At 34.0% G+C, this 23,450-nt stretch overlaps 1 protein-coding gene and 2 long non-coding RNA genes across 15 annotated transcripts in view; 2 read left to right on the plus strand and 1 right to left on the minus strand.

Annotated features, from left to right (window-relative positions):
- ntrk3a (neurotrophic tyrosine kinase, receptor, type 3a) overlaps positions 1–23,450 on the minus strand; it is a 441,806-nt gene that overhangs the window by 45,863 nt on the left and 372,493 nt on the right. The gene's annotated exons all lie outside the window — the stretch shown is intronic.
- On the plus strand, positions 7,782–11,186 carry LOC147830815 (uncharacterized). The gene is made up of 3 exons (XR_015526238.1): positions 7,782–9,034; positions 9,313–9,956; positions 10,004–11,186. It is a non-coding gene; the product is annotated as an uncharacterized LOC147830815 (long non-coding RNA).
- LOC137489333 (uncharacterized) lies at positions 15,331–19,032 on the plus strand. The gene is made up of 5 exons (XR_015526221.1): positions 15,331–15,411; positions 16,117–16,233; positions 16,325–16,366; positions 16,689–17,544; positions 18,055–19,032. It is a non-coding gene; the product is annotated as an uncharacterized LOC137489333 (long non-coding RNA).

Consider the following 23,450-nt stretch of genomic DNA (forward strand, 5'->3'; position numbering starts at 1 on the left):
GTTTAACAGAGCACGTAATTTTTCACAGTAGTTCTGATAATGTTTTTTCTTCTGGAGAAAGTCTTATTCGATTTATTTCGGCTAGAATAAAAGCAGGGTTTTTTTTTTTTTACATTTTAAGTTCAATATTATTAGCCCCCTTAAGCAATTTTTTTTTTTTCGAACGTCTACAGAACAAACCACACTTTTACAATCACTTACCTAATTAACCTATTTAAACTTTTAAATTGCACTTGGGCTAATAATTTTGTCTTTAACTGTATTATACACCTGCTATGTACACTGGTGCATTAATGCGATTATCTAATTAGCCAATCACATGGCGGCAGCTAAACTCAGCAACTTTGCGTTTAGAAATATCTTGATCCTTCCACCTTCCCCCCATCAAAAATGCCATTTCTCCAAGGGAGCCAACAAAAAAAAACTCATATACTGATAAATGGACAGCACTCATGGATAACCCTTTTGTATTAGCTGGCAAACGCTCTGATTTTTTTTCTTTTCCCATCTAAGCAGAGGCTCTAATCAGCAGAAACATATTAGGGACAATTTCATTCAGGGCTGCCGAGGCAATTGCACTTGGTGGCAGACGTCCAACGACGATGGTAAATATTTCAGCACACTCAATCGTACGAGACGTTCTGCTGGAGATTAAGACAAAGCATGGCGAACACATGCATTACTTCCAAACTAATTAAAACGCATTTATTTAATCAGGTCAAAAAAAGGCTTTTGTTTTCTCCATTTCCTGTCCACCATTTTTTATTTTTTGCGTGATACTGGAGCTGCACAATTACCAGGCTTTCGCAATTAAGAAAGTTACAAATGGCGTAGGATAATTGTCTTATTGTGCCAACTGCTGTGTTGCGTTCACCTCATAGGTTATGATAGGATATTCAAGGGATGTGGTTATAAGCGCTTAGACGCTGCCTGTCTAAACACAGCGAGCAGCTGGGAATACAGGACATCGGCTTCATCCTAATTAGGCCGTTTTTTTTTTACCCTTGCTGCACTAGCGCAGATGTTTACTCGGTCGTGCTGGAAATGACACAACAGGACAAAGCTAATACAGGTTCAAATGTATGTAAATCGCTGTACGGAAGAAAAAGGATTAGGCAGGACTTTCCCTGAAGCAATTCAATCGAAAACAACACTAAATGAATCTTAAGGAGCACCAGTTCACTTGCAGCCTGCAAGAAACATCCCATATACTATTAACTCGAAATATTTTTACACAATGACATAACAAATTACGTATCCCAAATCTTAATATGTTAAAATGAGTCATTTACAGATCTATGCAAACTCTAATGGCTAATATTGTCCACAACATTTTGCAAAACTACAAACACATGTAAAAAATTTAAATAAAAAAAACTACAAACATGGCCGATTTGTTTTGGAAAGGCTTTGATAAAAGGGTGTAAATGATTGAAAGGGTCATGATCTATCTCAGGTTTTTATTTTGTTGTTCTCTTAGGTTCACTTATTAAGTAATTAAAATTGTTTAATCTTTGTGCTACTTTCGCCTATTATCCGTTTGAATAGGCATGGCTAATTGTAGACTCAGAAGTAAACGTGCACTGTTCTGATTGGCTAATAGTTTTGCATATAATCAATGCTAAACAGGCAGTAGAAGTGAAGTAGGAGTGGTTGACAATCTTACATGGAGGTGGAGCTTATCCACGCTATTACATCATAGAATAGAACATTCCAGAACCCATTGGTTTTTCAGAAGGTCTTCAGCAGGAGCTGAATTCAGTAGAACCACAGTGTGTTGAGTTCTGAAACTTACAGGATGTTTTTATATCACTTTGAGCTCTTATATGTTAAAAGATTGGGGCAATTTAGTTTTTTCCCTTCATGACCTCTTTAATGATTAATATCTAACCTAATGAAATATATATATTTTATGTTATCTGGGTTATACTATGCTGAAAAATTGTGTACTTTTTGTAAAAATGTGTTTGCTCATTCAATTTTAAAGGCGCATGAGGAAATTTCTCTGCATGAAAGACTTACAAATTGCAGATGAACGTGCTATATCATCTCCAATATGGTAGGAAATTAATTATAAATGAAATGCGGAGGATGTGACAAGATGATTGACAGGGCATGTAGCTAAGCAACAAAACACTGTACAGGACACATCTGTCCCAAAGACTACTTCTATTACACACTCAGATGTACAATCTTTTGGGGCATACACTGTAAAAAAATGCTGGGCTCCACACAATTCCTTCACATTGTCCCAACACAAATCGATTAGGTTAACGTCATGTTTTTATTTTTTTATTTTTACAAGTTTAAGTGGATTGAGCATAAAATAATTAAGTTGTCCCAAAAAAAAACTCAAGAATTGTGTCATTTCAACTCATTTTAAATAAGTAGCTTGAACAAGCAGTAAAATTATTATTATTATTTTTTGAGTGTAGTATAAATATTAAAATTGGGAGGCAAATCTGGAGCACTGAAGCCAAAAATGTAATGATATGAATATTTTTGTAAATGATTCACGATTCCCTGAATCTAATTTAAAATGAATCATGACTCAAATTTATTCCGTGTCTAATTTCAGCATGATATTTTTTTGACATCTCAGTGAAGTCATTTTAGACAAAGAAGTTTTTAAAATATGCGACGGCGCAAAGCAAAAGAAGCCATAGCAGAGGGAAGTAATCCGTTCTTTCAGGTATGAGAGCTTGCTGAGATGTATTATTCAGTTTTATCTGAGCGGGGACTGTAGGATAATAAGCTGAGGGACTTCATACTGTAACCTTGGCTTTCTCCTCTTTACTGACTCTCATGCATGCTGTATTTATGTCTTCTCACTTATAACAGTAGCGATATTATACCAAATGGTGTTTTTATTTGGATTATTTATGTAATGTTTATTTCAACTAGTTTAATATACACAAAAACAAAGCTTTTATTTTTTACGCTAATAGACCATTTTGAGGGATGTAAACAAAAACAATGGTCCCAGCGTATTTCCTGTTTTACATTTAATTTCCAGAGCATCTGAGAATCCACAAAGAGCCACATATTGATAAATAATGTTACTGTAGCTTATGAAATCAGTTATGATGTTTGATAAAAAGCAGGAAATGTTCATGGGCCAATAACATGACCACATTAAAATGGTCTATAATATATATATATATATATATATATATATATATATATATATATATATATATATATATATATATATATATATGTGTGTATAAACAAGTGATGATTGTAAAGATGGTATACCAGTGCTGATTTACAGCCATATCGCACTGCTACGAGTGTGATATTGCTGTTATACAACAGTTTGATGACACAATCATGTATATAAATAAGAAAATCAAACACGGAGAGTCTAAAAACCCTTTTTTATTAGGAACTACTTTCTTCCGCCAATTCATTCTCATCTGCAGCTGACGTCAAAACAGCAGAGGCGATTACAAATTCATCAAAGTCACTTTAGAGCTGGTGTTTGAATGACTTTCTATAGCGTGATGTCTAAAGTGATGACAAAACAGCAAATTTTGCTCACACTTTAAGATTATAAGGCTGAACGTGACATGAAATGCCATCCATCTACAGAGATATCTTCTGGTTACAGTCTACAGTATTTCTCTGTTGAAATCGGGATATCACAACAATTAAACCCGAAAAAAGCTACGCAATCACTACCAGACTGCTGTTGTGTTTGCGGTAAGGAAAACCGCTAAACACACAGACTTTGCTTCTTTACATGACAACACTTTAGTTTCAGTACCAATTATCATTATTAAGTACTGAGTTAATACTCGCTTATTATTAAAATAATAGTCCTTTTCACACAGTGATACCGGTAAATATCCAGAAAATTTCCAGAACGACTTTACTGGTAAATATAAAAAAAAGTTCACATGGACGTTACGCATTTTTTAAAAAAAAAGACCATTCACACATCAGTTCCAAAATATCGGTAAATTCTGACAGCATTACCCAGAAATGAGCTCTTAACCGCTGCGCTTGTACTTGTAAACATCTGACTACATTACAAACTCTGTGGATGGATAAGTAACTTTGATAAAAACATATGGAGGAACACTTTCGGATGACGGGATTCACATAATTATGTGTGTGTGCTGACGCTCACCGGCTGTTTCACGTGCACACAAATCAAGCAACTGAAGCGGAGCTTAAAGGTAAACAAACAGCCAGTTCATCATAAGCATTTTATCAAGAATGTTTTACACAGTTGGCATTAAGAAAAAACATAAAAATGTTATCTGACTAAATCTAGCAGCTAAATGTGTCTGGAACAATATTCAAAGGCTTTTATTTTTATAAACAGCACGCATATGAATGTCTGAGTGTTCTGATTGGCTAGAGTAGACGTCTCACGTCAGTGCGTTCTAAGCATGATTGCGCTCTTTTCTGCAATCTTCTGTGTTCACACAGCGCAGCTTTCCGGCAAATTGTAGGGGATGTTACAACTTTTCTTTCCTGAAAAATTGACAAAACAAATTCACCAGTATTTTAAAAAAGGGCCTGTTCACACATGCAGACCTTTCCGGAAAATTTCTGATAATTTTCCTGGAAACATGTGTATGGGTGAAAGGGGCTATTGAGTGTTTATTAGTACTTATATAGTACAATATTATCCTACTACCTTACTGTATATTAATCAGCAGCAAATTAGAAAATTATTAAACTAAAAGTCTTTAGCAATAGTTTGTTAATAGCTTGAATTGTATCTTAAAATAAAGTTTGAACATGTACATATATATATATATATATATATATATATATATATATATAGGCTTTAATATAGGCTTTAATAAAAATGAGTGTAAATAATATGCTTAAAATAAGATAATAATAAATAATATGACCCCAACACTTTTTTTTACAAGACTTACCAGTGAGTTTTGCAATTCTGTATTAAAAAACAAAACAAAAGACAAACGACTACCTCCCCTGTTTTACAGCCTAATGAAAATGAAGTCGTGCAAGAGAGCAGAACACCCCCGCTAACCCGAGCCTGCGTGACAAGGCCACGCATTGTGTTTGCAAAGATGTCCAAGTGTTATTTCTTTTCTCTTTTTTTTCACAGCCTCTATTAAACGAGAGCTCCGCGAGCCTCCAGATACTATTAATAAAGCAGGGGGTGTGCAGCCATTTGCAGGCAAGGTTAATGCAAGCCTGTCTGCTGCAGATTCCCTGGACGTGTGTTTACATCCTTTGCTTACTATCGGGACGAGCTGTCAGAATCAACCCCGCTAGGACTGTCAGAGGGGCCGGGGGACGTGTTCCTGTCTGTTAGAGAGCGCGCACAAATACACACATGCAGACTGCAGAGCTCAGACACGCCCACCTGGAGCACACAGTTGCTGACGCTCGGCCCTGGAGAACAGTTAAAACCCTCAGCTCATAGAAAGAGAAACAAAGCAGTGAATGCAGAACACTCTATGTGATAGACACAAAGGAAGATGAAACTAATTTGGATAGTTAAAGAGCCTTTAAGGAAGCAGTAAAAATAGTATTTATGTATTATCACACATTTTTCTAAATTATATAATTGTATAAATTGCACATACTATTAAATAATGCTAGTATATATTAAGTCAGAATTATTCGCCCTCCAAATAATCATTCTTTTTCTTTTTTCGGCTTAGTCCCGTTATTTATCTGGGGTCGCCACAGCAGAATGAACCGCCAACTTATTCAGTGCATGTTTTGCGCAGCGGATGCCCTTCCAGCTGCAATTCATCACTGGGAAATACCCCTCCAAGTATTAAGTTAAAACAAAGCACATTTTACTGTATTTCCTACAACATTCATTTACTCTGTGGAAAGTCTTATTTATTTTAATTTTGCAGAAATTAAATACTTTTATTATTAGTAGTAGTAGTTGTTGTAGTATTATTATTATTATTTTTTAGGTTATGGCTTTTTTTTTTTTTTTTTTTTTACCATTGGCAACAGAACAAAAATAACCAGGTTAAGTCTTGAACTAACACTATGCTGAGTACTAGTATCTTGCAAAATAAGTAGAAATTATTTTTGTACCGTCGTTATGGCAAAGACAAAATAAATTAGTTATTGAAAATTAGTGATTAAAATGATGTTCCAAAATAAAAAATGTAATTGAATGTACACGCGCAGACTGTCCTGATTGGCTTATAGTTTTACTTATAAACAAAGCTAAACAGGCAGCAGAAGTAGAAGTTCTTGACGATCTTACGTGAAGGTAAGATAGTATCATAGTATAGAACATTCCAGAACATATTTTTTTAGACGGTCTTCAGTATGAGCTGATTTTAGAAGAACCACTGTGTGTTGAGTTTTGAAACTTACAGGATGTTTTTATAGCACTATGAGCTCTTATTTGTCAAAAGATCAAGGCAATTTTGGTTTCTCATTTTATGGCCCCTTTAATCATTAATAAAAAACCGATCCAGGTAATCTGCTGAAATATTGTGTACTTAAAAAATAAAAATCTGTTTGCACATTAAATTTTAAAGGCTCATGAGGAAATTTCTTTTACATGCCAAATACAAAAGAAATTAGTTATTAGAAATTAGTTAATAATTTGATATTCCAAAATATGTTCGTAAAAAAGTCTCTCTTTTGCACAACACTTGGCAATTAGTTTAAAAAATATAATTTAATAGTGTGATTTAAATTTAAATTTTAATATGATGTTTATATTTACATGCACATTAATAAAATGCTTATAATTATAAAACAATATAGAAATATATGATAGTGATAATATAATAATAAATATCTATCAATCTACTGTATCTGGTCTGTCTGTCTGTCTGTCTGTCTGTCTACTCCATAAAATATAATTACAAAAATATATAAAAATGCACAAATTATTTGAAAGTATCAGTTACCACACTGTTATATTTATTATATTATTAATACTTTAGCGCTATACGGATAGACAGTTCCATATAAATATAATTTTACTATTATATTATGTACATAAAAGATAATGCATAACATTTATTACAAATCCAGAAATATGTCTCTTTTTTCTCTTCTTAGCCCTGCAAACAGATCCACTCATGTGAAAAATATGGTCAGTGGGAGAGATCAAATCATTCACTAGCAGGTCAGAAACACACACACACACACACACCTACTACTACTATATGCATTACTATCATAAATATCTTTCCCCTGGTCTCTCCGACAGGGGTGTTTTATACAAAGCATGCTGTGATAATTCAACCTACTACACCAGTTCAACATGTGAACTGAACACAAACATGCTGCAAGATAAATCACCTGCTGTCTTGAGGAGAACACATATATTACACATGTGAAATGAAGGGGAAAAAAACTGCAGGAAGCCAGCATGTATTATGCATTCTCATCATATTCCTACATGCATTACGAAATATCTTAAGATACAGTACGTTGTAAACAAACATGTTTTACAATTTATATAAAACATTTTTAAAATAAACAGATTATTAAAATTGTAGATTGTAGATGTGTGTGTGTGTGTGTGTGTGTGTGTGTGTGTGTGTGTGTGTGTGTGTGTGTGTGTGTGTATGTGTGTGTGTGTGTGTGTGTGTGTGTGTGTGTGTGTGTGTGTGTGTTTGTGTGTGTGTGTGTGTGCATGAGTATATATAATATATAGACTATTAATTGTATTGTTTTTAACATAATGTATAATTTATATGGGTTGCATAATTTATATGGTAAGTAGTTAAACATTTCTTTGTCTTCCACATCATAAAAACAATATTTAGTTATTTATTTATTTATTTATTTATTTATTTACCAAATATTAAAACTGTGAAAACTACCACACATTTTACTCTTTTGGATTCAGATATTTGACTGGCCAGCCTGCAATCCCGACCTGTCTCCAAAAGAGAATGTGTGGCACATTTTAAAGTGGAAATGCGACAACGAAGACCCTGTACTGTTGCCCACCTTATTATTTGTATAGCTTTATTTTAAGAGTTGTTTTTCTTCATTTTGCTGTCACACCACTCGATGTATTTAAGGTACAGTTAATTAAAAATGTCTAAATAACACTAAAATAATTGATAAAGGTAGTGCCCCTTAAATTTTTGCAAATATCAGACTTCAAAAACTACATAAACATAACATTTTTCATCTTAAAACATGTTTTACACACAAAAAACTGCCTATTCTTGCTGCCTGTTTGTCAACTACCCATATCTATTTTTCTAAATATCCATCACATCTATCCTTATAGAACTCATAAAAACTATAAATGTCACTAACAAATAAATAAATAAATAAAAAATCTGTTGCATCTGTCACTCAAGATGCATTTGTCTAAATATAGCACCAATTTAAAAGCAGGAAGGCGTGATTGTAAAAAAAAAAAAAAAAAAATCACAAGTACGTTTGAACGACAGAACCTGGTAAGCAAACATAACAATCACATGAATAAGAGATGAAGCTGAAGCGCAAGCAGCGGTGTGTGAAAACACTTCTTGATGATGTGTGTGTGGAGAAAATGAGCTCCAGAAGCTGATCTGAGGTTTTCTTCATAAAGCAGAGGTGTAATGTCAGCAATGACAGTCACTTTGAGTTACTCACTCGTGCAGTACACTACAGGACATCAGGATGTATTGGTGACTCGGAAAATCATTAAAAAAGAGCAGGTAACAGTACTGATCTGGATACTGTACTTTAAAGGAGATTGTATAAAAACACACACATTAAATTGCATTGTGTTCATGTGCATGAAGATTTTCCAAGAAAATATGACACCTTTAGATAACAGACATATTCCGCATCCTAAATCATTTGAATTTGTGAATCATTAAGTTAGAAGAACCTTTGAATCGTTACCTAGAGAATCACTTTGACCAGAGAATGAATTGTTAAACAGGACTAGATACTGACTCTAAATGAATTATTTAAATCAATCATTTGACAACTAGAAATACGCTCTTCCTGGATCTTTTAAATAAATTTAATTCACTCTTGTCCATATCAACTGAATCTATGAACCATTACGTTTATACTCTCTCAGCCCAAATAATCTGCATAAGTGGATTGTTACTGTGTTCTCGCTGCGTTCACGTGGGTTTCCTCCGGGTGCTCCGGTTTCCCCCACAGTCCAAAGACATGCGGTACAGGTGAATTGGGTAGGCTAAATTGTCCCTAGTGTATGAGTGTGCGTGTGAATGTGTGTGTGGATGTTTCCCACAGATGGGTTGCAGCTGGAAGGGCATACGCTGCATAAAAACTTGTTGAATAAGTTGGCGGTTCATTCCGCTGTGGCCACCCCAGATTAATAAAGGGACAAAGCCAAGAAGAAAATGAAAGAATGGATTGTTAACTTAAGATTTACATAAAACAAATCATTTAAATCAGTGTATCAGTAACTGGAGACTCAGTCTGACCAGATCATCTGAATCACTTTGACCAGATCAACTGAATCAGTGAATCTTTAAGTTTACACTCGCTAAGCCCAAATCATTTGCATTAGTGAGTTGGATCATTTAAATCAGTTAATCAATAACTGGAGACTGACTCTGACCATCAACTGAATCAGTAAATTGTTGAGTTGACACTTGCTCAGCCTAAACCTTTTAAATAAGAGGGGATTGTTTACTGGAGATTAACTCTGATCAAATCATTTGAATGACCGTAGCATTAACTGGAAACTCACTCAGACCAGATCATTTGAATCACTGGAGATTCACACTGACCAGATCATCTGAATCCCTGGAGACTCACTCTGACCAGATCAACTGAATCTGTTGACCGTTATGTTTACACTCTCTTAGTCCAAATCATTTGTTTGCTCATTGTCAATGAGATGTTAAATGAAGAATCACTCGGAACAAATCATTTATATCAGTGAATCTGACCAGATCATCTGAATCAATGGGGACTCACTTTTACCAGATCATTTGAATCAGTGAATGGTAAACTAGAGACTTGCTCTGACTGGATCCTTTGAATAAGTAACTCTTTATCTAAAGACTTGCTCTGACCGAATCATTTGAATCAGTGAATCGTTAAATGGAGACTTGTTCTGAACAAATCATTTGAATCAGAGAATAATTAACTGGAGTCTAGCTCTGACCGGATCACTTTAGTCAGTGAACCACTAATTGAAGACTCGTTCTGACTGGATCATTTTAATTAGTGAATCATTAACTGGAGACTTGCTCAGACCGGATTATTTTAATCACTGAAACATGAACTGTGGACTTGATCCAACCAGATCATTTAAATCTGTCAATCGTACACCAGGTGTTCGCTCTGACCAGATCGCTTCAATCAGTGAATGGTTAACTAGAGACTAGCTGTGAATGGATCATTTTAATCAGTGAATCATTAAGAGTAGACTTGATCTAACTGGATCATTTAAATAATTGAAACATGAATTGGAGACTTGATCTGACCAGATCATTTAAATCAGTGAATCATACACCAGAGATTCGCTCTGACTGGATCACTTGATCAGGGAATTGTTAACTGGAGAGTTGCTCTGAACGGATCATTTTAATCAGTGAATCATTAACTGGAGACTCTCTCTGATCGGACCATTCAATCAGAGAATCGTTAACTGAAGAGTCGTTTTGACCAGCTTATTAATTCAGGGAATCATAAACAGAATACTTTCTATGACCAGATAATTTGAATCAGTGAATTGTAAAATGAAGACTCACTCTGCCTGGATCTTTTGAGTGAGTGAACTGTTAACTGGAGAAACTTTTCCAACAAAATAAGAGGAAATCAGGATGTTTGAAGAAGGAAATAAATTAAAATGGCTCAATGCTAGCATCAGACAACCATTTGAACTGAAAATGGCTTTATTTGTGGTTTCTCATGATCAGAGAAATGAATCAATATCTCACTTGAGACGCCAACTTAGACACAAAACTCCACTTAAACGTTCTCCAATTTTAGGAAAATGGAAAACTACGCCACTCATTCTCTGAACAACAACCCCATTGCAGATTTACCATGTTTTGTGTGTGTTTGTGTGTGTGTGTGTGTGTGTGATTGTGGCTGAGTAGATGAGAGCAGATCTGAGGGAATATATGAAGTGAATGTTGAAGTGTTTGTCACATCAGCCGGGCTCCTGTGACCTGGAGAAAACCTTCCACACATGATTGATCTCCTTGCTATTGTGTGGGTTCACAATGTTCAAAACTATTAGAGCTTGTCCATTTTCAGATGAGGACAATATGGCGCAAAGTTTGCATCATAGAAATAACTGTGAAGAGCGTGTAAACCACATAACTGTGTGTGACTTATTTCTTAATTATATTAGCCTTTTTAAATATTTATTAAAATGAGTAAAAAATAACCGTAAATAAGCAATTTTCAATGATAATAATTATATATAATAATTATATATAATAATAAAAATAATAATAATTCAATAATAATTTTCGTAAATAATCAAAATAATTGATCTTTCCTCCAAAAACTTTTAACATTGAATACTTCAAAAAAAAGTGTCTTTTATAAACATTTTTATCAGTTTAAAATGATATAATTTTTACTGTGTTGATATACAATAATTGTCCATGTTTTTATCCATCAACCTTTTGTTTCTTAATTATATACTTGAATTGTATTTATTATAATTTACCAAAATATGATTTTTAAACACTTGTCAATAATAATATTATATTAAATCTTTGTAATAATAAAACTTTGTTCCAATGTTTTGAATCATTGAATCGTTAAAAAGAGAATCTCTCTGACTGGATCATTTGAATATGCACATTTGACTGCACAAGACTTTCGAACACGACTGTTGGAATACGCCCCCTTTGTGGCGATCGTACACAATTTTCAGTTTTGTTGTGCACCATGAGAGAGAAGCCAATTCTTGCTATTTCCGAAATAAAGGAGTGCAAAAAAGAGCCTTTTTTCTTCATGCATTCACAATGGTTGAATGAATGAATGAATAAATGAATGAATACTAGAAATTCATAGAGCACTTAAAAATTATGGAGGGAATGTGGAGAAAACATAAAAAAATAGAAATAGAAATGTCCATATATATATATATATATATATATATATATATATATATATATATATATATATATATATATATATATATATATATTTATATATATATATATATATATAGATAGATATATATATATATATACATATATATATATATAGACTTTTTTAAAATTAAAAAAATAATGAAAAAAAAACCTTACTATTTACTTCGTGTCCACGGACCTGCTTGGACAACACTCGAATACATCACATCTGGTCAGCCAGTCGCATACAGTCGCAGAAGTTCAAATATGTCAACGTATCCGCAGCTTAAAACGAATCCGAATTTTTTTGCATACAAAGATGATCGAAACTCCACGCAGCTTCCAGACTACTCTCCACAGGAATTAAATGACTGGAAAGGCGGCTTGCTCTAATCAGATCATTTGAATCAGTGAGTCAGTGACTCAAGAACAAATGCAATCAGAGCAGTCCAATTCACAAAATATGAGTTATTAAAGTTTAGGGGTGTCTTTTAACTCCCAAAAAATCACATGAAGAGCTATTTGATATGACATGATGCATAGATGTGCATTAAACCACTTATATTCATGCATCTTCGGGTGGAGTTGAAGCAGAAATGCTCAATGCAATTTGACAATCAGTTGAACAGATTGACTAAATGGTTCATTAATCAATCACAGTTTACCATGTATCTTAGTTCAGAATTGCTTTTTACATTTTTTAAGTGATGTAAAACTAATCCAATCACCAGTACCACACCTTACTGTTCATTTTAATGTTTAATTTACTTCATTCATAAAGTGGAGCAAAACGTACAATAGTATACTTTGGATTAACAAAGTCAAACTTTAGAAAAATGTAAATACAAACACTTGAAAAATGTACATCATCACTCTCCACTTGCTTAATTGTCTCCAGATACAAGTGAAGTAAAATAAAATAAAATACACACATTAAGGAATTTTCTAATACTGTATCAAAAGCATTTTTAAACATCCAAACCTGACTCCCATTTCTGAAGCTTAACATGGGAGATCTACATGATTACATACATGCATCATTACCTATGTGTATCTGTGAACAACATGCACACACAGACAGGTACAGCTATCTTTATGTGGACTTCCTACAAACGTTTTTTATACTGTACAAGATGTCAATTCTAACCCTCAAACCAATCCTTGCAGCAAACAATCTGGAATTTTACATCTTCAAAATACTTTATTCTTTGTGATTTATAAGCTGTTATCTTCATGGGGGCCAAAAATATGTCCCCAAAAGGTCAAAAATGACTGGAATTGCTATATTGGGTGGGACGTTTGGAATACAAGAGAAGAACACACATCTTTTAGACGAATCGCTCTCAATTATCTTGTATCTGAAAGTATATTTGTGTTCAGGGGATCTGTGATAGTCTTTTTTTTTCTCCCCCGTGAGCTCTTGAGAGATGAAAAAGCTATAGACACGTCTTCAAAAATAATGAATGCATTACTATTGAAAACACACTGGGCCAGAAGTCAACAAACTTAATTCGACCAGGATTTATATACAAACCAATTTGAGCGGCAAACAAGGCTAATCCACAGAGCACGCGCTGCGTTCGATGTTTTCGGCCCAGGTAATTGTGATTTAGTACATCGTCAGACAGCGGAGGTCGATGGATAAAAGTTACGGCATCAAAACGTCAACGTCACTCACAGCCCCCGCTTTAAGTGCTTGGCCTTTATTTATTGCTTTATTGGGTTAATTAATTAGGTCGCATCGGCAGCCGGCTAATGATTTTATTATGCAGCATATTGTGGGAGAGCGAAGGATGAAGAGGAGAAGTGATGAAGGTTATACATTGTTGGCAAATGACCGTTACGCCACTGGGTTGCAATTAGAGCGTTTTAATGAGTTGGAGGGAGAAGCATTAGCATTTATAGTGAGGTACAGGCTAACAACAGGGCAAAGCACACTGGAGAGAGCATGGCATGGCTAAGATTGTTTACATTAGCAGATTTTTCTGATTTGTCTTTTATTGGTCATTGTAAGATTTTGGTGTTTGGAAGTTGTTGTGGGGGATGTTTTACATATTTGGATGGCTGGATATTTGATAATTGATAGTCAAAAAATGCTAAGTCTGCTCTCACATTTGCCTTATTTGGTTTAAAAAGAAATGCAAAATTGTTTTTGTAAAAAAAAGTTTAAAAAAAATTATTTTATTTATTTTGTGGAAGTTAAATGAAAGTATTATACAAGAAAGAAAGAAAGAAAGAAAGAAAGAAAGAAAGAAGAAATGCCCGCATGTGTTTAGCGTTTTTTCTTATCACAAACACAACAGTAATCTAGTAGTGTTGGCTTTGCTTTGGCTTCTTCGGTTGTTAATTATTGTGATTTTGCAGTATTTCTCTGTTGCAATTGGGAAATGTCTGTAGACTGATCGCATTTCATGTTGTTTAGCCTTATAATCTTAAAGGCCTTGTTTACACTGCCAGTTAAATGTGACCCAATTCTGAATGTTTGCTCAGATGTGACGCAGATCAGATCTGTTCTATGATCGTGTAAACACATGCATTCGGATATTCAGAGATCGGTTTCAGGCCTCTTTCATATGTGGAAATAAATGAGATATAAATCGGATATGCAACAATTTGGCTATTATGTAAACAGGCAAATTAGATTTATTGAGGCATTCCGATTTGTACGTCATTAAACTTGCGACAAGATACACTGTTAGACATTTCTGTAAATTACACAGTTATTTACTGTATTTCACCCAGTGTAATACTGCAAATTCCTTTTACGGTAAATAACTGTATTTACCGTTGCATTATGGGAATTTAGTGTGACGTCGAACAACATATACAGCGATGTACTGTATTTGTAAAAATTCGTGTATTATACTGTATTTTCCACAACTGCTTCAACGCCACCTTGCGGCGATTCGACTACTCTGCACCACATTTTGCCTGAGGACCCTGGAGCAATTCTGGAGGACAATTTATTAGTGTGCCTGAAGAACATACTGGATTTAACAAACTTTACTCTGGTAAGCTGAGGCAGTGTTTCATTTTACAGAATGTTTTGTGGACGAGAATAGAACAAAGTAAAGTATAAAGTTGGCTATTATTATTTTCTCTGGCTTGGCGTTATTTCGCCCATTTGAGAAATATATCATCTATTAAGATGTTACCTTTATTTAATTTATTACTTTAACACTACTATTACTTTAAATAAGACTGTTTATGACTATTAGCCATTGTTTTCGTCATATCTTTTTATTTATTTACATAGGAACCGGTGTTGCAGCGGGTTTTGGTTTAGGAGGGAACCAGAGGTATGCAGACAGTTTTGGAGGACACTTAGCACGAGACAACGGTCCGGCAGAGAGTGTTTTCCCCCAGAAGAATATGAATGAAAGACCAACAAATAATCCAGGTAAAAGCGCGTCTGTCTGTGCTGACAACACTCGACATTGATTTGAACACCTCTATTAGCATTTGTTTGCTCGGCAACATTGGCTGAAGCGATCTTAAAATGGTAATGTTAACTGTTAGCTAAACTGAGCTAAGTTTATACTGAATTGGACTCAAACTCATTTTAACGTGCAACGTTTAACTTATATTGATTTATACTATATATTAGATGTTGTGAACTTATTTTTCTCTGGTTTAGAGTAACTTATAACGTTAGCTTGAGAAAATAACATCGCGACGTAACCTATAAGAACGTTAACGTAAATCTACAATATGCATAGAGGTAAAGTTGGTTTTATATTCGCACATTCGTTCATTTAGAAGACTATACTGTTTACCATGTTACTTTGAATATTCGATCAGAATTAGCATGCCAGTATGACTTGAAATCAACATTAACACTGTTTATTTGACCGTGAGCATGTTGTACTTTGATAGTCATTAGCTGCTAAAATGATTTCGCTATTTAGAGTTTGCAAATAATACTTTTATGAAATTAAATTATTAAGGGGGAAGTCTGAATCTGCTAATATAAAACCAATTTTACCTCTATGCATTATGCTAATAACCACCTTTTTGCTATTTATTGTTTGCTAATTATTTTTTTATCACAACTCTTGACATTTGGTTTAACATAATTGTTACCATTATATTTTTTTCTGTTTAGATATGGCACTGGCACAGCAACAGGTTTTGTCTGAAGAAACAAACAACATTTCAGAGGAACATCTTGATCAGCACAGCCTTATGCTTAAAAAATAAGCAAGACCAGTAAGCAACCAAGGTAAACAAATAAAAAAAAGTTGTGTGGAGGTTGTGGATTGTTGCATGGTATTCTTATCTGTATTTTTGGCTTTTTTATGGTCTCAATATAGAATACTGGGAGCCTGCCTGTGCAAACTGGACCTCATACAACAGTAAGTACTGTACATCTATTTGTTTCTCAATATATTAACGTTACTTTTAATACAAAATGTGTCACATGTTTAGTTGCTAGCTTAATAAAAAAACCGTTTTCCCTTTTTTATTAAACCATTTAGTAGGTTTTTTTTTTCATCTTTGTTTATAATATTTTTGAGCAGATTGAGGTCTGTCATGGGTCAGACATTTCAAAATACAATAATTAGTATTGGGATACATGCATTTGTCTATGTATTAAATGTCTTTTCCCCCATTTCATGTTGCCTAAATATTTTGTAATAAATAAAATAATACAATTTTTTGTATAAATAATTCCAGAGGATGAAACAAAATGCACAGCAACAACCAGAGTGAGCCAGAAGATAGCAGGAGAAGTACTGAAGAGAATGACAACCATGAACAACAGTGAGTTATCCTTCTTTCACCAGCTAACTGAGAACTTGGATTAGGTGAGACACTCTCAATAGTTTTATCAGTATTCAGTCAGTTTTAGTTTATTAGGAATACATAAAACAAATAGTCTAATCTGTCCTGCAGTGAATCAACCCATCACAAATGCTACAATGTTTTTGTAAAACCTTGTTAGGGAAAAAAATAAACAGGACATTCTGGTTAGTTATCTTTTAAACATGGTAGTGAGCAGGTTATGAGCAGGAGCCAGTTGCTCAGTACCAGCTGAAAACTACCCCAACCTAGCTGCCATGATTCAAAATAATTAACCAGTATATGATTTATTTTTTTTAAACAAGCTTCTTCTATGCTTATGTTAGTCTGCACTGTAAAAAACAAAACCCCCATTTGTTCAGCACACTGTACTTTTTTTGTCTTATATACTAAGAATTGTGAATAAGAATTGATTACATAAAAATATATGTTATGTCAACAATATTCGCTAAAATGTTTTGTCTACATGTTTAACTGAGTTTTCTGGACAAACATTTTTGTGTTGAACAATAATGTTGATATTTAAATAATTCGCGCATGCGAGATGTGACTAAGCTTGTTTATCAGTTGCTTGTAGGAGGAGTGACACAGTGGCGCAGTTGGTAGCACAGTTGCCTCACAGCAAGAAAGTTGCTGGTTCAAGACCTGGCTGGGTCAGTTGGCCCTGTGTTCAAGTGGGTTTCCTCTGGGTGCTCCGGTTTCCGCCACAGTTCAAAGACATGAGGTACAGGTGTGTGAATGGGTGTTTGCCAGTACTGGGTTGCAGCTGGAAGGGCATTGGCTGTGAAAAACATATGCTGAATAAGTTGGCGGTTCATTCCACTGTGGTGACCCCTGATGAATAAAGGGACTAAGCAAAATGAATGAATGGATGAAATAAAAAGTTTGTGTTCATTTTTAAGTAAAATAATTAAAAACAGGATGATATGCCAATTAGAACTAATTACTTATTTTGCAAATTTGAAAAAAAATTATCCACTAAACAGAAAAAAAAAATTAATTGACTCAATAGCAGTAACTGTTGCTTCAGTTGATGTGACAATAATATCTTTATTAGTAAAATACAATAATCAACATTGCATAAATAAACAAAATTATGTTAGCTGAACAAAAAAAAGTTACTGAGAAAAACTAAAAAACCATTGTTGAGACAACTCAAAGTTCTTACTGCATCAAGTTGCCTTATATTTTTATGTTTTCTCAACAATTAATTTTTTACAGTGTGTTTGTCCTTATCCAGAGTTCTTCATAGTCCTGGACTGGGCCAAATCCTGACTAGATGCTGTGGTGGTCATGGAGGAGTGAATCCTAAAAGACACACGTGATCAATGAGTTTCCGCATTGATCCAATGGGCCAGCCTGGTGAACTTTCAAGCCTCTGGTGCCTAGACTGCGGCCTTGCACAAGTTTGGCTAGAGGAGAACTGGTCGTGCCCAACTGAGCCTGGTATCTCTCAAGGGATTTTATTCTACACTTTCGTCAGTTGGTGAAGTTTGTTCCATGCCACTGGATCACTTGGCTACAATTGGTGGATCGGTGGATTTGCTCTTCAGTGTTTGGACTTTCAGCAGTGACATTTACTGCTTCAATTCTGAAAACTGGACTGAAGCAGCTTCAATTTATAAGAACTTCTATGTTAAGCTGCTTTGACATCATTGATCTACATTGTAAAAGTGCAATAGAAATAAAGATGAATTGCATTTGAACATGTGAATTCAGACCTTGTTGAGCATTTGACACCAGAACTAGTAATATTTTAAAGTTGGGTTGTTTCTGAGTCGGCTAATAGTTACAAATATTTATTTTTCCAACAATATGCAATTCAGAAGTTTAAATTTTTATTGTACATGTATGTTCTAGTGCTTTGTGTGATTTATTTATTTTTAATGTGTTGATTTTATTGCTTAATGTAATTTTCACACATTTTCCTTAAATGCTTTAAGCATTATTAATGTTTAAAAGAATGGAATATTTTGTAATTGTGTCTGGTTTAATGTCAGTAGTACTTAGTACAATTGTTTTTTTTTTTTCTCAACAATATGCAGGTCAGACACTTAAATTAGTTTTGTACATGTATGTTAATGTGCTTTGTCATTTTCAATGTTTTTTTTTCTTAAAATAAAATATTTTGAATGATTGAAATGTAATGTTTTTACACATTTTTAAGCTTGTTTTAAGCATCTCCAATGTTTTAAATAAAGAGTGTTTATTTTGTTAATATTTTGTAATTGTGTCTTTTTTAGGTCTATAGTATTGAAATAATATTAATAAAATTATATTATAAAATATTTAGGACAAAATTAAAAGGTTTACAGTAGCTAACTGTTAACTTAGGTTTTTAAAGTAGTTAACCATTTTCAGACACTACGGTAACATGCTGTAAACGGATTTACAGTTGTATACTGTAAATCTAAAATACAGTAACTTACTGGCAACAGTGTTGCCAGTAAGTTACTGTAAAAACCCTTTGAAATGTCTAACAGTGTAGTACTTCTCCACGGTTTAATGACTTATAAGGAAGAGCCGGTGTGGAGACGCCGACACACTAAACAATAACAGCAACAGAGGAAACACAGAGGAGGAAAATGGTCATTCGCCACAATTGGCTCCCACCAGACCTGAGATCTCTCTCGTACCACAAATTCCTATGAATCATGGAGCACAATATATTTAAACCATAGGTGCAAGCTGCAATGACGGCCCTATCCCTCCTCCTCCGCCTTCATAATCATTTTAAAGTTGGGTGAACATCACATATTTCACAGAGCTAAAATCGTAGCTTGTGAGGTGCAGATGCTGGAACCCACCTTTACGTACCCTAAAATTGTAAGGCAAGTGTAAAAATGAATTGGATATGGGACACAATTAAAAGAACATGTAAACGGACAGGCAAAAAAAATCTGATATAGGCAACTAATCAGAATTGGGCATCAAGACCTGACAGTGTAAACAGGGCCAAAATGTCAACAAGGTCACCTGCTTTGTCATCACTTTAGACAATACGCTAGAGAATCATTCAAATACTAGCTGTTGAATAAGCAACAAAAGGATTTTTAGACTCTCTCTTGGTTTTCTTTTTCTTTTAAATACACAATTATGCAGTCGAACTGTTGCATAAACGCAATATCAGCAGCAGTGCGATAAGGCTGTATATTGTCACTATTTCAACAAAAAAAAGTATATATTTTGAAAAACAATACCATTTATTTTTGACCAATGATGGTAACATAACATATGTTAACCCTTAAAGACCGAGACAGCCGCCCGCGGCTAAAAATAAGTATTGCTCTTAAATGTTTAATAACTTTTGATCTGCTGATCCGATCCATACAATTCAAAGATTGGCATAAAGTAGAGAATCTCAGCTTTCCAGTGATGTATCACATAACATTCACGGACTTTCAGAGGCTCCGGAATCAGTGTGGTTACGTCATCAAATTTTGACAACGCTGATTTGACAAAGGAACGCTCGTCACTTGTCTCTCCGGACAAACCAGACATGATATATGGATGCATTGTCCCTCCTCCATGCCCAGATTGGTTCAAACTCGCTCTATCTCAACCAATAAGCATAGGTTTCGCTTTGTGAACCAACAATCAGCTATTTGAACAACACGGAATGAGAGATAGGCTGCACATTTACGCGCGGCTAAATAAAACGCTAAATAAAAGTTTTGCATGAAATTATTCTCATACTAAGTACTTTTGCATGCACAACAGCACAAAAACATGACAAAACAGTGACACAGCAAAGACGAAGTGCTGCTCTTGTTGTTTTCAAAGGACGCAAATAAAGGTTGGGCTGTTTGTCTGCATTGCACGCGAACCATATACATATCCGCAGACAACCATATCCATGCTGGCACATAAAACCTAAGGATGTTCCATATTGAATCTAGTTTAGTTATGTAACTATTTATAGTATAGTAAATATTTATATCTATTTTATTTACTGAGGATTTGCACCATGTTTATTTGGACTTTGACGCATTATTTATTATTTTCTTATTTTATATTTGTTTATTATAAGTGGTGTTGTTTATGGTAACTAAAAATATATTTTTATAAAAAAGTCAAATTTGCTTCAGTGTTCTGTTATTTTGTAACATTTTTTTTCTGTTTAGTTCATTCCCAGAACTTTTGGGCAAATACATTGTCAGTAAATAAATGCATTTTTTTCCCCCCATTGAAAAACGCCTTGGAATAACATTGAAATAAATTGCTATAACTTGCTCAGGGAATGGTGGATGTAGACAATATTTATTTTGGAAGTATAAAACATCATAATATGTATTTCTAAAGAAAGAAAAACAAACTTCATAAGGTTTTGTTTGTAATAACTAGAAAATGCCACTTTTTTAAAAAATCGTTTCTGGAAAATTCTGGAATATTTTCTGTCTGTTCATCTGTTTTTGGACCAAATAAAGTTTTAGACTGGACCTTTAAATGATACAGATTGAAACTTCAGGTTCTCCTGTTTAAAATAATATATGACACTTGAGTCTGACTGCTAAAATAAAAATAAAACTGCTTTAAAAAAATAATAATAATATAGGCCCATTAGGTGCACACAAAATACCTCTAGGTCTTTAAGGGTTAACTAAAATTATCCTGATACACTATTTATAATATAGTGTGTATATAAAATACATAATATTACTTTTTATATAAATGTAACACTAACAATGGCTATTTATTTAATATAACTATATAACAATACATTCATATATAATACACTTTTTATATAATTGAAGTTGTAGCTTTGGAACATCTTTGAGTTGCAACAAATGTTTCAATTTTAGGGTTATTTTAAAGACACGCGCACAAACACACATGCACACACCTATATAATGAATTGAAATTTCCTAACCGCAGACTCAAGCATGTTAAGATGAAAGCCCTCAGTCTGAAGCCCTGATCTCGAATCTCCTTTGATGTAACATTAACCAAGCAAGCTAAACTCAGCATTCATCATGTTTGACAAACACAACCTCCGCCAACTGGATCCAGACCTTAAAGTGTTTTCACTGATGCAACTTAACATATGATCTGAAAGTCTCAAACGCTCCCAGTCGCCGCGGACCTTTCAAGGGGGCCCGGATGGAAGAGATTAAGACAGAGACGGATGAGAGGAAGGGCCATGACATCTGGAGATGGGCTCGAGAGCTCAGATTTGAGTCAATCTTTTGATATTGATTGCATCTGGGGCAAATTCATTTCCAGCTCATGATCTGAGAGCAGCGAGCGGTGGGATATGGGAGGGTGCGGGGAAGGAACGGTCCCATCATTTACCCTAAAGCGATGGGCTTCTAAACGGAGAATATGATGCTGCTTTAGATGGTCTAGATAGGACTAATCATTGCATGCTTTTCTTTGATGATCTGGTGTTTGGGTTTGGATGGAATTTTGTAATGGCTTTTTGGCTCCAGGAAAATAGATTGAGAGACAGGGTAGGGTCTAGAGGGGATACAGCTATAGATAACGCAATGTTTTTTGACACTACAACAATAATTACTGTTTTACATTATGGCGATGGGTACTTTTAGGGTTTGGGGTAGGGGTAGGTGTTAATAAAACATCATTTAATAAATAATATAAATATAAATCAATATAAATACTGGTTTTTTTACATTACTGTGGAAATACATGTTAATAAAATACCATTAATGGGTAACTGAATAAATAATATGTTAACATTTTTTAATAATATGTTTTGGCTACAGCTGTATCCCTTCTAGTGACAGTATTGGTTGTTACGCAAGCCTTCACCACTGAATAAAATAAATATAAAAGTTAATTGCAAGAAATAATCATACTTCAGTATAATAAAAAAAAAATAGTAGACTTTGTAAAATGACCATCTTTAAACCTTAAGTGGTAGAGAGGTTTATTTTAGCTAGAAGGAGTAATAAACTTTTACTCCTTTTACTCTTGAGTTGTCTTGTGGATAAAAAAAATAGGCTAACTTATAATTAAACTAGACAAAAGGGGCAGACAGAGACATTTAGAGATGTATTTTGTGATTTTAACATATATAAAAACTATATTAATAAAATAAATATTTTAAAATATATAAAATTAAGATCACCTCTGCATGAACAGATGAGGTTTTTAAAGTTTATTGGTGCCCTATTACTCTAGAAAAGAGTTGTGCAATATGACACAACCACTTATATTCAACAGTTTATGTGTTTGTTGCTTCACTACAAACATACACAGCAAATTTCACAATATACTCATTAAATTAACGAAAGATGAAAAGTTTAGATAACAAAACTAAAAGGGTCATCTGAAAAGTTTTGTCTTGATTCAGTAATTTCACTTTTTTTTGCAAAGAACAGGTTAATTTTATCACTTTTAACATGAAATAACTAAACATAAATTTAAGAGGCAACTATCAACAGGTAATTTTATAAATAATTAAAATATTTTTTGTTAATTTTTAGACACAGCTGTATTCCTTCTAGCAAGTCTTCACCACAGAAAAAATAAAATAAAATAAAAAAGGCAATTGCAACTTTTAATCTCACAGTGCGCATAAACAGTCAGAACTGGAAGATGTTGCAAGAAATAATCATTCTTCAGTATTATTCAAAAAATAATAAATAAATAAATTAGTAGGTTCTTTGTAAAATT

The sequence above is a fragment of the Danio rerio genome, chromosome 25 (genome assembly GCF_052040795.2).
Source record: "Danio rerio strain M-AB ecotype USA chromosome 25, GRCz13ab, whole genome shotgun sequence".
Taxonomy (NCBI): Eukaryota; Metazoa; Chordata; class Actinopteri; order Cypriniformes; family Danionidae; genus Danio; species Danio rerio.